General features: G+C 37.9%; 1 protein-coding gene across 2 annotated transcripts in view; it reads left to right on the top strand.

Moving 5' to 3' along the window:
* Nucleotides 1–15513: 15513 nt before the first annotated feature.
* LOC5571073 (synaptic vesicular amine transporter) overlaps nucleotides 15514–18732 on the top strand; it is a 155206-nt gene continuing 151987 nt past the window's right edge. For both annotated transcript variants that reach the window (XM_021849910.1, XM_021849909.1), the window contains exon 1: nucleotides 15514–15885. The gene's annotated coding sequence lies outside the window, so the exon portion shown is untranslated. The remainder of the gene's footprint in view (nucleotides 15886–18732) is intronic.

Raw genomic sequence — 18732 nt, 5'->3', positions numbered from 1 at the left:
GGGAAATTTTAACTCAATTGCTTGTAAGCATAGCATAGCATAGACTGACTGTACATTAGGGCGGTTCAAAATTTAAAAAATGTTTGAAAATCCAATCTCCCATATGCTCCTTACCATCCTTACCATAAAAATAGTGTTCTGTAAAATTTTTAGCTTTCTAGGTGGTGATTTAAGGCGAAGTAGGCCGTCATTGAAATTTGTACGCGTCGTTGATGATTGTTGCTAATTCATCTCACGATTTCTAATCAAAGGAAATCAGTTGGTTTTGCTCTGACACAGCAGAAAAAGTATCAGCATATTTTAAGCATGTTAGCGCGTACAGTGATACTTTTTCAAGTCAATATAAACTATCAAGACTGAGTTTTATCACTTTGAAATGCAAGCTGAAAAATCATCATTGTTGCCAAAACGAATGACGGGCTACTTAGCCTTAAAGGTGGCCCAAAGACAATATAGGTTTGTATGGAAATTACTATGGAGAAATTTTGAAATATGTTCCAAACACGGTAGTTCTGTAATATTAATACAAACTTATTAACCCATATTGAAAACTCGTTCTTCAAACCATAATGAAGAAATTTGCTGAAGAGAGAAATTCAATCCGAACGATAGCAGAAGAGATATCCATGAGTTTGTTTGCTATTATTATTATTATTTAGCTTAATATGGGATGATAGCCCTGCAAACATGTACAAAAATCCCAAACAAAATTAGCTCAAAAGGGATTTGTTTCTTCAGCAACATCCTTCATTAAGGTTTGAAGAATGAGCTTTCAATATGGGATGATAAGTTTCTACTTACATTACAGTACTAGAGTGTTTGGAACATTTCTCTAAATTTCTCCATAGTAATTTGTACAGTGTACATGTCAATGGTTGCTACTCCGTGATTGGTCGGAACTGGTAAGAATTGCACTTCGATCCAAATGAATAAGGGATGGGAGTTTCCGCTTACTATCGAAGTGCAATTTTAGCAGATCTCATATTGTTGATCAATAACGGCGCCAGCCAAGTCCTTACAGTCAGTTGGGGTGGGGAAGGATGTTAGGGTGTAAAGATTGTTGCTTCTAGAGACCGAGAATACCTCTGCATCTCCACAATCATTACGGGAAGGGTGTTTATTAGCAAGAGAGGAAACAGATCTGGGAGTCACCTTTGGTCGGTGATGCGATCCATGGATAGGGAGGAAAAATACGATTTTAACTTAAAACTAGTTTTGCATTTTTCTCTTGCGATGGAAATAGTATAAGTTTAAAGAAATACGTCGACATTCAAAATATCGAACTGTTCAGAGGTTATTTTTTTATTAATAAAAGAGAAAAGAAGCTATGAATAATAAAACTATATAAAACAAAAATAAGGGTTAATGCCGAAACTAGAAGTGACGAACCGTCCATAGTTTGTTTGAAAATTACACTAATGTCACGTAGCGAGAAAAAAAATAAAAAATAACATTTACAAGCATGAAACGAGCTCACCAGTTGGTAATCCATCCTCGACGCACTCACACAACATGAATCACACACGACGCTACGACAAAAGGAAACAAAATACGATTGCTCTGGCTTCTACGACGCAGTGCCCAAGGGGTAATCGAAGGAAGAGAAAATATCGGCGCCACGACGAAACAAAACAAAAAACACAATTGCTTGGGCTTCTACGACGCACTGCCCAGCAGAACGCAACACGATTGCTTCGTCTTCCACTTTTTTCTTTTTTTTTCTGATACCTTTCCATGCACACTTTCCAGCGAAGCGTTATAGACACTTCAAAAACAACTGAACTACAGAGATTGCTCCTCATGTTGAATACATTTATGTACCAGACCCCTAAAACACACGAATTTAGAACTTAGTACGACAATTGACTGATTAAATCTCACATTTTAACTCAATTGCTTGTAAGGGAACAAAACTTTCTATTTCCTATGGTATATATGCTCCTATTATTCCGCACAACATTGTATAGGGGAGACTTGATTTTTCCCAAGGAATCCAAAAACAATTTACTTACTATTTTTTTCCGTAATTCCATGCAATATTTCGTCTATACAAAAGAACATGTCAGAGCTGAAATTCATCAGATAATATGAAGAATTATACTTTATGAGCAGTTTATTTGAATGAACTCAAATAAAATTCAACAGAGACCTTTCGAGCGGCTTATAAAAATCTTGATAACTTTGCGTATGAACAAATCGTCTTAAATTTTCAGGACAACAAAAATCAAACGTTTAAACGCATTGAAGTGAAGATGAATCGAAGCCAAAATTCAAAATTTTCAAGTGCACATATCAGGAGAACTAAACATCCGTTTGAGCTGAAATCGATGATGAATCGAAGCCAAAATTCAAAATTTTCAAGTGCACATATCAGGAGAACTAAACATCCGTTTGAGCTGAAAACTTAATCGATTGGTCACCACCAGCTAGCGATCGATCGATCAAGTTTTCAGCTTAAACAGAAGTTTGGTTCTCCAGTTTTGTGCCCTTAAAAATTAAAAGTCTGGCTTTGATTCGTCTTCGCCTAAAGACCAAGCTTCCAAATTTTTGTTTGATATAAACTTACCTATTAAGGGGCCCAGATAGCCGTAGCGGTAAACGCGCAGCTATTCAGCAAGACCATGCTGAGGGTCGTGGGTTCGAATCCCACCGGTCGAGGATCTTTTCGGGTTGGAAATTTTCTCGACTTCCCAGGGCATAAAGTATCTTCGTACCTGCCACACGATATACGCATGCAAAAATGGTCATTGGCATAGTAAGCTCTCAGTTAAAAACTGTGGAAGTGCTCATAAGAACACTAAGCTGAGAAGCAGGCTCTGTCCCAGTGGGGACGTAACGCCAGAAAGAAGAAGAAACTTACCTATTATAGACCACTTTAGAAAATGTTCACTAGAATAACACTGTTATGGTATCTATTAATTTCAATTAAAACCCTATCTTAGTTTCTGTTAATTTATTTTTAACTAGTGGTCCCGGCAAACTTCGTCTTGCCATCAAGTAGGCTGTTGAAAAACGCTATCCCGTGTAGAAAATGTCAGATTAGTTTTCTCCCGTTTTCCCCACTATCCCGAAAACTTTCCTAAACTTTTTTTTCGCACAAACACGTCGGAGCTCTGGGCAAACTCAACAGTGAAAGAACCATGTAAGTCCAATCATCCGTTCTCTAGCCATTTCGTGACATACAAACATCATTCCATTTTTATTTATATAGATTTCGTGTATGTTTAAGTTTAAAAATGGTGTTTATAAAAAATCAGGCACTAACGATTTTGCTTTTAACTCATTATTATTAAAAATGATAAATGTAAGTAGGTATCTTCACAACTTCACCTACATTAAACAAATTTTGAGTTCAGTTTTTGGCAACTGGTAAACCTGATGAGCGTTGTTAAATAACAGTAATGACAGTAATGACGTTGCGGTATCAACTTTACGACTTCTGTCCCAACATTGATGAGGTGTTAAGAGATGGTACCGGACAGACTGACTCTACAGCAAGCTCCAGTGCCGTTCAAAGGTGGGATGAGATGTGACAATAGAATTCTAGAAGCACAGTTAATAGTCGCCGACGCCACCACTTGTTGGAGTCACAACAGCCATCCTGTGTAGATGCACACATTCGTGTAAGGGTATGCGATATGGATGTTTTCCATGTCGATACGAAACGAAACGATACGCGGAATATCTTGCGCTGATAATGACGAAACGAAACGAAATTTAAAAATGTTTCGTGTAACTCGATACGAAATCAAATATCTCACGGAATTTTTCGAAACGAAACGAAATTTTTGAATTTGTTTCGCGGAATACACGTTTAATTTTTTTTTTCTTGTCAAAAGCTGGAAATTTGACAATACGCATATTATGCGTTGCAAGAAAAAATTTGATTCCTGGAAAATCGAACGACTTTGAATGGTAAATTTTCCAGGCTTCTGATCAAAGTCACCTCTGTGCTTGTTTGGAATGATTTGACGTCTCCCATTTTGCTCAATATCACTGATGTTTTTTATATCTTCCTATTTGATTCTGAAACTAAGCGGGAAAACTTACAGTGCCAGGCCAACTCAAGACGCAAGATATCTCCGGCAATCCCAGGGTCGGCTAGCTACTGGGTAATCAAGGGCTTTCGCGTACAAAAACTAACAACACGGAACATTCACTTTTCTTATGTATTTATTAAATTTCCTAATTGTGTCGTGTGCGTGTTGTTCTGTATTATCAAGTTTAGTGTAAATTTGTTAAGTGTAGCCTAATTCTATCGTTGGTACCGGTACATACCGCTGTACGATGTTGATGACGAATGGCCGACACAGCGACTCAATCCTGCTGTGCGGCCGGAACTCTCGCCGGAATGGCGAAGCGGGCGGATGTACGGGCGGATTCTCCGACGGGCCAGCGGGCGTTGCTGGACGATGGGATGCAGGCGTCTTACCTCTTAGACGCAATCGGCCGGCCGTGGCATGGCCACCTTGGACGGCCGAGAGGGGGATCTCCTTGGCGATTAGGGCCAACGGCCCGAGATATTGGTCCTCTATAGAGGACAGATCCTTAACATTTAGGCTCGGAAGCCTAATGGCTTCACGGGCCGAACCGTGTGCTGGACGGAAACAATGACAAGAACAAGATCAAGAACAAGAGGTCCTATTGGACAAAGACAATTACAAAGTGTTCACTCGGAACGGTGCAGGATAGGCTTTTTACCTGAGCGATTTCTTCCCAAGCATCCACTTAGCTCCTGCTAAGGGATTAAGGGGGGGGGGTGTTGCTCACTCTATAACACTGCACTTAAAAACACGTCTTTGGCACACGGACGCCTGATATTGAAAGAGGCCAGCTATTGGCAATGGCCGTTCTTTCCAAATTTTCGTTTCCCCACTTTCCGTCATTCCAATGATTTTTAGCTTTAGCCATCCTTTCCGCCATACCGCCATACTGCAGCATTAGTAGCAAATAAATCTATTTGCAGCGGTACTGAACCCTATCACTCCTGTGGTATTTCTTCTGTTCTTGCACAAGAAACGTGAAGGGTCCAACAAACAACAATATAAATAAAAACAAAAATCCACAATTTGTAACCAACCGGTTACAATTCATAGCTCTTTTGCTACAAAAACGTACCATTCTGGATGAAAATAATTACGAACTTTATGTCGGTCCAACTACAGCGTCCCGATGAACAATACAATAAGTACTAGAAGACTAGCAGCGAAAGTTGGCAATTGGGCACGGTTGTATAACTGCTATTAAAGATCTCTGCCTATAGCAATACAATGCCTTCAGATTTAAATTTGGAATCACCGTCGTTTTTGAAAGAAAGGAAGCTTTTAATGTTGTTTTTAAATTAATAACTCGAAATCCCATAAATTACTAGTCTCCATGTGCCGTCTCGGATCCTTTTTCACGGAACCATTTTGGTTCCCAGCTGAATAGGATTGGAAAACTTTTCTCCAAAAACATGATCAGTCTTAGGCGTGACATGAAGATGTGAAGTGGAGGGATGACGATGACTTAAGGCTCAAGAATCCATCATTCAATCATTAGCAATCATCAAGAATGAAAAACCATTTTTTTTTCGCTCAAATTTAATTCAATCCTCATGAAAATCTATCATCCCATTACAGATAGTAAGAATAGTGCAATGATAGATTATCTTGAATATTTCTTAAACTTTGAGCAAAAAAACTGGTTTTGAAAATTTGCAAAAGATGATGGTTGTTTTGCTCTTGATGAAACAGAATTCAACGCACACTGTGTGACTTTTGTTCTGTGCGGAGATAGCTCGTTGCGCGTTATTTCCGCAAGCCTGTCCAAATTTTTAAATATACCCGCAATAATAACGTCTTTTTAAATCCTCTACCATATGGAAACCTTAGCGTTGCTCAGCGGAATCCTTACATGTTTTGGTAAAACTCTTTTCTGTTTGTTTGAAATCTTCTTAATAACTTTATAAGGTTTCATTTCAACATATCTGACACTCACACAAGGCAATGAGTGGGTTTAATTTAAATGTAGCAACTAAAAAGTGGGTCGAGCAGTTATAAACATTTAAAACAATCTCAAAAATATTGAGAGGAGTCCAACATTAATTTGATATTTAGAAACGCCTTACAAATTTATTAATCATGTGGATATGCTAATATATACCATAAAACATGGAATAATGATATTCATTTTTTTGCTGTACTTTATGCTTTGTGGCTTGAATGAATGTGATTGAGGACACAAGTCGATAAGTGATCATGAAAACACTAAACTGAGAAGCAGACTCTTTTCCAGTTGGAACACAACGCAAGAAAGAAGAAGAAAAATAAGTAGAACAGAAGAATCACTGGAATATATTTGCTTTAGTATTTGCTGGAGTATTGAATTAAATTAAATTTTAAAAAATCCATCAACACATACCTAAGAAATCATCAAGATAAATTTAAAAGAACTGCAAAAGTAATAAACTCCAAGAGATATTGCGACAGCAACTTAACCAGGATTGCCTGTTGAGGTAATTTAGAAGTTCCTAATAAATTTTCTGGAAAAGCCTTGCATAAACTGTGAATTAATTCTTGGAGGGATCCAATCTGGATGAATGCAAACTTTTAGAGTAAACCTTGTAGAAAATACTGAAGGTATTTCTATTATTTTGTAGAGCAAATACTGGAGAAATGATCCTATTCCAAAATCTGTGAAGGAATTTCTGGACGATTTCTGGAAGAAATAAGGATTGTTGATATTATCTCATTTTCAGATTCAGATCATTTTCAAAACTGACTACAAAATCACATTTTCACTGAGTTTTGAGCCTCGAGAGTATTTTAAAAAATATTTGAAAATTTCGAAAAAAAAAAGTTTTGAACCTGGACTACATAGCATAGAGGAACCGCAAATAAGATGGACAAGTTCACCCATGTTCGTTCAGACAATCCGTCTTTCAATGAGCTAAATTTAATGTTTGGCTCATTTTGTTTTTCTCGAGATCTAGATGTGCGAAAATTGAAAAAAAATTGTTGCGCTTTTCTATTGTGAAAAACACCAAACTTGAATCTAGATCCGGAACCAATTTTGATGGTGCTTGCAATGCATGAATCAAATTTATAACTGATTTGTGATTTTTACTAAAACAAATCATCAAAATCGATCGACTTTTGCCTTGCGGCATTTGGCTTCCAATACTTGTAATGATATATTATCAATATTCGCATTTATTTTAATTGGGGGTCGTGAGGAAATTATGTCACGTTATAAAAGGAGAGAGGAGTTGGTGGTGTGGTACAGCGTGAATAAACCTAGATTCATTTTTCGATATAATATAATGTATGCATCTTACTTGTTCAAGGTGAATATAAATCGAAGGCATACCTCAATTTCAAGAGCACAAATCTAACGAACCCGACAGCGGTTCAAGCTGAACACTTGATCGATTGGCCATCGAGAAACCAATCGATAGATTTTTCAGCTTTCTAAAGAACGTCTGGTTCTTTAGATTTGTGCTCCTGAAGATTTGAGGTGTGGCTTTGGATCACCCAAATCAACGCGATTTTTTACGGCGACAGCGACAAACAATCTCTGCGATTTCGCTGCTACATGTAGAGTTTTATGACACAACAACGAAATCGCGGAGAGCCTTAACTCATTGATGCGTGCTATTAGTTTTCTCTTCTATTCTCCCGCTGTTCTTATGCAGAGTTAAAAGTGACGTCATAGCGGGAAGCAAGGGAGAGAACTAATGCGCGCATCAATAATCTGCACCACCTGAGCAAATCCAGAACATCAGGACTCACGCTCCGCAGCTTTTTTTGACATTTGTGTACAAACAATTTTTGCGATATATAAACGGTTTTGCTCAAAAGGACACGCGATGTTCCCCGGAGGAAACCGTGGTTTTACTCTCTTCATTCTTATGGAAGATAACATTGCGGTAATTCATCAAACACAGTTGTTCCTTTCCTGGGCTATTCGCCGCGAAGAATTTAGGGCAAATGGGCGTTTTTGGAAACTTCACAACGGCAGTGCAGTTTATCATATCCTGCAGACCAGTCAATACTACAGTCATCCCACAGTTATGGATAGCACACAAATATGGATCAAAGTTGGATTAAACGGAGAATATCTCATCAAATCTCGCATAATTTGGGATAACGCCGTAAAATCCATTGGTAACCACGTTCCAAAAGTGGTTAAAGCGTCTTTAATAATAATAAAAAAACAAATTGGTAACCACGTGTGTAGCTCGTTGTTTCTGAGGCCAATAAAGGAATAAACATCCAAACCAACACCACTGGCAGGTAGACAATGATCCTTTCTTTATCATAGCGTTGTTAAATAACGTGTAACTGCATTCAAATCCTCAGAAACAACGAGCTACACACATGATTACCAATGGCTTTTAGGGCGAGATCATAAGTATGGCGAGAAATAGAGTACCAATTACGCAGAACCCATTTTACCTACGCGAACCCTAAATCTATACAGCATCGCAATCAACAAAAACATGCTTAAACACATTTGTTCCATTCGTAGGAAATAAAATGTCATACATATGCCTAGAAGCGTCGATTAATATTTGTGGGGCATTGAAACCCATACCACAGTTTAGAATCAAAGGTAAGACGATTCCGAAACAAACGCCAAAACGTATGCTTTCACTAGCACACCATTCGTTTGCCTCGCAGATAATTTGCTGTTATAGTGTTCTGATCCATGATATGAGTCAATTTGATCCATAATACGGACCCATTTTTGACTGTAGCTGCTAGGAGTAGAAGCGAACGCTTTGCTTTTTTTGTTCGAAATTAAACTCGAATTTCGCGAAATTCCGTTTTATTCCGTTTGTTTTCAATTTTCCGTGGAAATATTTCAAAAATTTGGCGAAACGAAACGAAATAGCAAAATACAAATTTCGCCAATGCGAGTTCCGTGGAATTCCGCGGAATTCCGTTTCGAAGCGTATTTGACGGAATCATTCGGTATTTCGCATACCCTTACATTCGTGTATTTAACACTGTGTGACTGCTCGCCTCTTCCACTCAGAGCGGCCCGAGTGGGTGGCGGCCCGCATGAACTGGAATAAAATAAATGGACCCAATGCAATGCAGGGGGAATATAGTGACGAAATGCCATGTGCGAGTCGAAGCTGGCCATCGCTGGACCGTTCAGTTAAACGAACTGTGGTTCATGAATTTTCACGATCACTTTATGTGGTGTAAAAACCTTGGAAGATTTTCCCGAATAGAATGCAGTGGCGTGTACCAGGATAGGCTGTAAAACAAGAAGGTTGAAAACATTTGATAATCGGTTGTTTTGGTTGGTGTTCCTAGAGGCACCCAAGCGGCTTTTTACCAGGCTTGATAGAAACTCCTCTGCGATGCAAAGATGAGGCTATTTTGCCGTTTTTCTGAGGAGAAAAAAATAAACTCAAAATTTTCAACACAGATCCTCAAGCGATTCGAGTGAGAGTGCAAAAAAATGCGAGGATTTTTTCAGGTACTCTCTCTCCATCATTGTGATGCTCACCATCACTCACACTTCAAACGAACTCTTGAGTCTGCCGCCCGAACAGACTGTCCTCGAGGATTTTTTTTTCCTCATCTGTAGAGCCTTTTAACCACTGCTTCCATTATTTAGGAATATTGTGGGGGAGTTGTGAGAGCACATTTTTTTGATGGGATTTTACTCTGTTGTGTTTTGTGCTGCATTTTCCTCGCTCATTTTTCGTTGCCTCTCTGCTTAGCAGTTTTTCGCTCCCTCGCAAAGAGGAAAAGGCAGCACGCTGCTCTAGAGTATGTCACCGAACTCTGATGATGTTGAGGAGAATTATCAAGCCTGCTTTTTACGGCTCTTTTGCTATAAAACGTTGCAAAATATTTTTGACATGAAGAGCAGGTGCTATTTATCTAAGTACCGTAATCCGGGGGCAAATTGATCACTGGGGCGAATTTGATCAGGTCGGTACCAACAAACATTTCCTTCCAAGGATGCAGAAAATTTCGTTGGCACCACAGACATTGAATGTTTTCTAGTTTATAGATGTCTAAAGATGATTTTGAACTATTTAATTTTTAGTAGGGTCAGTTTTGCATAGAATTATTCAAACTTTTTGAAGGTGTGAGCAATACAGTTGGAAATGTTGGTGCCAAACAATCCACTGGTGCTATGCCTACATGTCAATTTTGAGTGTTTAAAATGTTGTGTAAGCTTAAGTATGAACTACTGAACTCATTTTTGATATCATACAGCAGAGCAAGTATAGTTTTTTGCTCATAAAACCGTTTATTCTCAAATAATGTGCTTATTTCAAGAAAATTACCTACATTTAGGCGTATTAGGCAGATTTTCAAAGTTCAATTTTACAATAAAATGATTAAATATTCGAGTTGTAAGAATTTTGACATCATTTTCAGTTTCAGGAGACCCATATTTAGTAGATAGGGAAGTTTTTTATTCTTAAACCTGCTTCATTATATGATGATCAATTTCGCCCCAATGTGTCATTTTATATTTTTGATATTTAAACTATTTTTATGATATGCTAAATATTATTTCATGAAAAGTCGATTACACAAACTGATAAAGATCAATGAAGTACTGATTTTATCGAAATTTATTTGACAATATTTGAATTCTGAAGGACAACACAGCCAAAAGTTGTAAAATAATGATCAATTTGCCCCCAGATTACGGTATCATTAATTCACAACTTGATTTTGTCCAAAAATTATGGCAATTAATAGTTCAGTTTAAAATTTAAGCTCCCTTGCACCTATTATTATTTTTTTTTGGTTTTATATCAATAACCTTGATAAAATCTCGCGAACAATATTTCACCAATTCACTCGATTCATGGTCGCATCTCTCCATGCTCGACTGCGACCCACGTTCCCCAGGTTCTGGTGTACCTTGTAACATGCCCTGCCTAATTGTCACCTTGATCATCAGCATTTTTGCCTTAGATATCAGCAATTTTGCCGCACGAAATCTTTCAACAAAAGAAGTGTAAATAGTTTGTTACAATCCGATGAAATTCCAACTTTGTTTTGGAATTAATTTTTTTTTTCGCTGTAGTCTAAAAAATGCATAATATTTTTGCAGAGCTTATCTATTATGATTGATTTGATTACCTTGGAAATCTATTTTTCTTGGTCTAATTTACGAAAAATCCAAAATCAAATGTTTAACTTCAAACCAAAAGGAAAATGATTGAAAGTATCAACTAAAACGATTCCTGAAACCTAAAAAAATAACTGGTTCTAACAAATGACCAAAAATTGAGGTAGTATTGCAATTTTAGGCAAAACTTTCCGTTTTACGATTCATCGAAAAGCTACCACAGCAATCACATCATTGATTTACACTGGTCAATCATCAGTAGGCTTCTAAGATACCTTGGATACCCTCTTGATGATTGTTGTTTGTTGCTTTTTTTCATAGCGTTTTCCCTTTCAAGCATACTATGATTGAATTTTTTGCTTCAATGATAGAATGATTCCAAAGCCTGCGGTAGAACTTTGACAGCTGTGGTAGAACCAAAGACAAATTAAAGACCCCCATGTACCTTGCAGTTGCCCAAAATTGTATGGCTCATAAGGTAATCTAGAATGCCGTTCAAAGTGTACTGCGATCTTGGGTACCTTTTGCACTACCGAGGGACCAAATGCAGTACTAGAAGTGGTACCCAATCTGAGCCCGAGTGGGACGGACCTGGTAGAACTCTGCGGAAAATTTTTTTAACAACCGTAATATTAAGCAGAAACCTATGAAACGAATGAGAAGTATTTTTTTCGCGACCCACCAAAAGTAAGCCCACGACCCCCCTGGGGTCACGACATACAGTTTGGGAAACTATGCCGTAGAGGACTACTGTTTCAAGCCTGATTCGCTGCTGACAAGTAATTTTTCGGCCTATCTTGATGCAAGGGAAATTTCTGGAAGAAATCGCTCAAGAAAAAAGGACATTCTGATCGCAATACGCAGTTGAAAAGAAATGTCAGTTCAAATGGGAGTTGCTGTAGAAAATTTCTGCGAGGAATCGGCTAAAAATTTCTTCAGCGATTCCTGTTCAGCAGCAAATCAGGCTTTAATGAGCGTTTTGTCCATCATGCATTTGGTGTGGGGGTGAATCTTTCTCGACCGCAGTTTCTTCTGGAGTCCATAGCTGCGATAGAGGAGACAGCTCACTGACAGTTTGCATGTTTTCTTGCCTTCTTTGATTTCTTTCTTTAATGCTTGGGTTATGCACAACGGTCAGATGATTTTATTTTGGTCAAAATCATATTCAATTCTTGTTGTTCACTTTGAAAATTATATGAATATAAACAAATCAATAGCAGTTTGCCAACACACAACTATATTTATGTATTCAACTTTTTAAAATGTGATATTATCGAAAATCACCTAGAAATTTGAATTACGTTTACTTGAATTTTGACGTTTTTTCACGCTCTGCCCTTCGAATGTGCGGTTTTCCAGTGACAGTTGATGACAGGTTCCCTTGACTTTTGAGAGCTTGCAATTTAAGCCAGCTGTCTCCTCCCTCTCAGGTCCATAGTAGGCACGACTTCCACAGATGATGTGCCTTCGTATTTCACAACTAACGTTGTTGTCAGCAAGGATCTGAGGTAGGCGAACTCGTCAACCACCTCGAAAGTATCCCCATCTATCGTGACACTGCTTCTTATGCGGGCCCATCACGCTCAGTTCCGCCTGTAGCATGTTTTTGACGCATTTATCACCAGTCCGACTCTTGTTGCTTCGCGGTTCAGGCGTGTGAAGAAATCTGCCACCGTTTCAAATTTTCTCCCAATGCTGCCAGCGAAGCAGACAAATTGTCCGGATACATGGCGTAACAAAACTGACATTTTTGCGTGTCTCAAGGATCAAATTATGTGTCTCTAGTAGATTTGGAGTTGCTGAATCTGATGCCATTCTCAGAAATGTTCCAGCACGTCACAATTTTTAGCTACAGGTCGCCAAAGTTGTATAAATCACTGGTTTTATTGATGTTTACATAAAATTTAAAGTACAATTTATCTAACTTTTTTGTAATCTTATCCACCAAATATGCGAAATAGGACTTGAACTTTCATTTCATATATAATTTAATTAAAATTGCACGATTAAATTTCGAATTAACCGATTTTTTCAACATGCATGCAGTCTCCATAGAAAATTCTTCGTTTGTCTTATATGGCAAATACAATAAAATTCTAAACCATCAAAAAATAACTTTTCCGCATCGAAAGTATAATAAACTTTGATGATTAGTATTGTTATACAAATAAATTTTTATTTCTGTGGCAAATTAAGCAAATAAATTGCAGTACAAGCTGGCAAACTTGCATAAAAGTTGGCTGAAATAGTCAATTTTCGCATTTTTAACAGAAAATATCTCAAAAACTAGACGTGCTATGATATTTCTGAAAACGGCAATGGATTCATCAAGCCTTAATTAAGTGAATAGCGGTATTTTGGTGCTGGAGACAAAAATATGTTACGCAGTGATATCGTCGAAATTGCGCCTCCACTGTTAAAATATTTTGAAGGTGAAGATGAATTGAAGCCAAACCTCAAATTTTCAAGAGCACAAATCTGGAGAACCGAACATCCGTTGGAGCTGAAAACTTAATCGATTGGTCACCACCAGCATTGCAGCCCGCGCTGTATTCTACTACTCCAAAACCTCCTGGCACTCCTTGTCGAACCAATCGTTTCTTGAACTTCGTTACACGTAGCCGACAACGCTTTTGGCAGTGCCGTTAATAGCTGCCTTGACGGTCCTCCACCAGTCCTCAAGAAAGGCTGCTCGCCCTCATCCGGCAACGCGGCTTCAAGATGCTGCCAGGTCCGTCCCACTCGGGCTGAGATTGGGCACCACTTCTAGTACTGCATTTGGTCCCTCGGTAGTGCAAAGGTACCCAAGTTTGACAGATCGCAGTACACTTTGAACGGCATTCTAGATTACCTTATGAGCCATACAATTTTGGGCAACTGCAAGGTACATGGGGGTCTTTAATTTGTCTTTGATGCTGCTGTACGCATTGGCGACATCTGGTTGTTTCAGTCAGGCTAGATTGTACCGAGGTGGGCGACTGCACCATACATCGTTAATGACAGATAGTTTTGGGCGCAGTTCCAACATCGGAGTGGTCGGAGTCAATATTAGCGCTACGATAGGTTCTGACGTCAGTTATGTAGGAGAAGTATCGATAAAATTGATAAAATTGGATGCACCCGGAATTATTTGACGACATATTTGGCCTAGGTTCAATAATTTGCTTGGCCATGCATATTGGCCACCGAACACTGGAGATGTTTCGGATTTTCCGAAGGTCATGTCCAAATCATATTTTTTCTGTCACTTGTTATTTTGTGCGGTGTGACGTTCTTATGGATGTTAACATTTCCCCAAGAAATTAGAACCAATTGAAGATTGCATAAAGAAACTGGGAAATTATTCTGAACCATTAGATGCTCTGACCAACTCATGAGTAGTGTTTGATCCTTTGGTCAGGCTACTTACATACATCGCTTCCACAACATCTGTATTGTGGAAGAGTAAAGATGTGGTAAGGCTATCAACGTGTCGTTCTCACTCAAGTGACGACATGACTACTACAGATAGGTAGTAACACTCTAATATAAATTGACGCTTATATTGAGCTGTTCGGTAATCCAATCCGCATGGTTATTAATTTAATTAACTCATTACGCGTGGTAAAGATGGACAAATTATGGGTAGCTTAGTTGGTAAAGCGCTCGTCTAGCATACAAGTTCTAGATCAAATCCCAGCCGAGCACGTGGATTTTTTTTCATAATTTCACCCATAATTTCCATCTTTACTACGCGTAGTGAGTTAATTAATTTAATATCCATGCGGATTTGATTACCGAACAGCTCAATATAAACGTCAATTTATAAAATATTGCAGTTTTTGCAAATTGAGGGGTTTGTGATAACTGTGTCTGTGTTTGAATTATTATAAACTATCTGTTATTTCTGAGCTTCGATGAAAAATTTGCAAACTTGATTGTATGATAAACGACCTTTACTTACTTAGTACTGCGTACTTTATTCTGTCCAGTACTCAAAAAGCAGATTTTAATTTAAACACTGGAATGTCATATGCAGAGCTGCTGTGAAATATCAAAATATTGGAAAAATTTAGATGCTTATAGGTACTTATCGCTTTCCCATGCGGGTTATAGCACCAGCAAATATGGCCAATTGATGACTTTTTTCATGAGAATGGAGGATATCCGCAATACCCAATTGTGAAAATCATATGATATTCAAGACATTTAACAGCACTGGTCATAAGCCCCTCGTTACGCATAACACTGTAGTCACCCATGGTGGAAAACTTCCTTCGCATTTCCCTCTCACAGTTCGGGATTTTTCGGGTGCAAATCGGGTGGGTGGAAAAGCGAATACAAGCGAGATGGCAGTATTCACTCCGATATGGGATGAATCTCATGGTTATCCTGCAACAGGCAGGCAACAGTTTTCCGCCGCCAGCAACTGGAGGTTGCTTTTCAGTACGAGACCAGATCTCGTCGTCGAAGGCTGTATTTTGGCAGCAGCAGCAGGCTCACTCTCCAGTAGGACCTTCAGAGTTGGGATCTGGAAGAGGACATTTGGGACCCTGTGACTTCAGACACTTTGTGGGAGTGGGTGAAAGTGTGTGCGTTTGGTGACTGGTGGTGTTAGTGGTTTTTGGGTAGCGTGCCGTTTGAAGAACGCAACAGTGTGGTACAGGAGGATTCTGGAGTGTCGTCTTTGAGTGGCCAAGTCAAGTTTTTTTTCCTTCGGTAACCGTTCCGTAGCCTGTTGGTGAAATTAGTGCTGGCATAGAAGTGGAAGTCAATGGTTGTGTCCTGATTCTGCGGAACTCCGAGAAGGTGAGCTGTTTAGCAGTCAGTCAGTGATGGATAGTTTGACGTGAAAAAATGCCTTGTGTCGTTAGAATCTTGTGTTACGTTGCGGCCAAACGATGCGTGGGAACATGTGTGTGCACTAGCCTGTGAAATTCAATAAGCCGATTGAACCAAAGTGGATGCACAATAAAATTGATAAACGATATCGAGAGTCCCGTCGGTCCAATAGAGAGTACACTTCACGTGTACGTGTATACGATTACCGGCAGAAACGAATGATTAATATGACTCTCTGGGTTCTCGTTTCATGGCGTGTTTGGTAAATATACCGTTTGGACCCGGATGAAATAGTTTCCTGTTCACTATCGCATATTACTCTCAATGACACGGTGTGTCTGAAACTGTTATTGACGAAATAAAATGTACACCAATTCCACCGTTCAAAAGATGTAGTATTCGAGTATCTTCCTGATGAATTTGAAATATTTAAACGAGGGCAGTGAAAGTTATCATGATTTGATAGTTGTGGGCTCATTTGGTTTAAAATATTTCCTAACAATGCATCATTATCAATTTGTAAACTAACCAAATAATCAGCAGGTTTACATTAGGTATCCAAAGGATATGAATCCAAGCTTGTCCCCTGTGAATTTGAAATCGTTTGATCGAGAGATTTAGAAAATAATGTTTCGTACATTTACTATAATATCTGTGTGCTCATTTATTTGCCCTAGTTATATTATTGGACTCTATTTACAGATAAAAATGTTCAGAGGATTTCTACTTGGCATTCAAATGATATACTTTTAAGGCGTTCTCTCAGATAGTTTGAAAATATGTTATCGAGGGTAAACTATACTAGAATACTTTGAAGTTTTAGACCACCGGTTTTCAGATCGTGCTTCGCGACAGTTCTACCGATGATCTTAAATATCTCAATATTTACTTGGATCTTCCATAGCCGAGTGGTTAGAGTCCGTGGCTACAAAGCAAAGCCATGCTGAAGGTGTCTGCCCAAGTAACACTGATAGCTGTATAACAGCTTATTCCACTAAAATGCGGTTTATACAGCCTCTTTTCAGCTGAATAAACTGTTATTCAGCTATCAATGTTACCTGGGTGGGTTCGATTCTCACTCGGTTCACGATCTTTTCGTTATAGACATTTCCTTGACTTTCTTGGCATAGAGTATCATCGTACCTGCCACATGATATTATAATGCGAAAATGGCATTTTTGGCAAAGAAAGCTCTCAGTTAATAACTGTGAAAGTGCTCAAAAGACCACTAAAAAAACAAGGATCAAATAACTGGAACTAGTTGATTATGTTCACATGCAATATAAAAAACGAAAGAAATTCCTCACATGTATTAATCGAACAAGAACAATAACTCATTTTTGCAACGGCACCGTAGACCCCCTGAGGTCAATAGGGGCCGCAGATACCTGGATGTCGAATACCTGGAAAAAAACCTGGAAAATTAGGGAACATCAGGGAATTAATTTTTTACCTGAAAAGTCAGGTAATTTTACTATAGGTCGTGGAAAAATTATCTATGAATACTATATTACAACATCAAACGTGTTGATTGTCTGCAAAGTTATCGATTAGCCCAACATCCCAGAAAATTTGAAAATTCTTCTAAAGATTCCTCATAAAATTCCTCTAATAATTCCCTCGAGTATTTATTTAGCAATTCCTTCAGAACAGATATTGCTTTAAGAATTTCTGCAAGATTTATTTGAATAATTCCTCGACAGAAATTTCTTTAGTAATTCAGAATATCCGTTGAAAGCAGACATTCAAGGAGTTTGTTTTGAAGGAATCTCTTCGATAATCCATTGAAATTTTGTGAGATTTCTTTGAGATACACATAGAAGACTTCGTTGAAGAATTTTTAGATGAGTTTCTCAGTGTATTGCTGGAGGCACGACACAATTGAGAGAGACCGCAGAAAACTTTTTATTTGCGCATTATTGAATCTCTGAGTGCGCATCTTTGGAGATTTATAGATGAATTCCTCTGACAAGAAAACAACGGTAAAATTCAAATCGGAAATCTAAAATATTAAATATAACAAATAACCTGTAACGAATAATCGCGAATAACTATCGAAAGTATTAAAAAAAATGATTTTGAGAGTTAGAAAGCTTTTGTGATTCTTTAAAAAAATCTTTTAAAGTATTTCTGAAATATTCCCAGTAACTCTAAATAATATTCTAGAAAATTAAAAGACTTTAGAAATTCATATCGCAAGTCTAAAATATTAAATAAAACAAATTACCTACAACGAATAATCGCAAATAACTATTGAAAGTAATAAAAAAAATGAATTTAAAAAAAGAAAAGTTACGTGATTCCTGAAAAAAAAAAACTTTTAAAGTAGTCCTAAATATTCCCAGGAACTCTGAATATTTTTCTTGAAAATTTGAAGACTTTAAGAAATTCTTTAAAAAATTTGTGCTGAACCTATGGAGGGGAAATCTTTGGATTAGTTTTTGGCAGAATTAATAAGATTCCTTGGAACAGTTTATGTAACAATCCCTTTGATATTAAACCCTCTACCGGCGGCTTCATTTTCTTATCACAAAAAATATTCAAACAGTGATAACTTTTTTGTTTTTAGATATTTTTGCATCTTTTTTCACAAGCTCGCAGAAAACTCTGCTATTTTATAATATATGTCAATATTGTTCATTGGTGATATGGTTGTAAAGATATTAAGATGTCCCTTGGGGGACCTACATTCTCTATTTAAAAATTGTTTGACCGCCATTTTGTTTTTAATCAATTTTTCAAAAAAAAACTAAAATATGGGCTATACAACAATCTTCTCTGAAAAAATCATGGAAATCGGTTGCGTAGTCTTCA

The sequence above is a fragment of the Aedes aegypti genome, chromosome 3, assembly GCF_002204515.2.
Source record: "Aedes aegypti strain LVP_AGWG chromosome 3, AaegL5.0 Primary Assembly, whole genome shotgun sequence".
NCBI lineage: Eukaryota > Metazoa > Arthropoda > Insecta > Diptera > Culicidae > Aedes > Aedes aegypti.
Note: the sequence above shows the minus strand (reverse complement) of the source record. Positions and strands in the feature narration are given on the sequence as shown.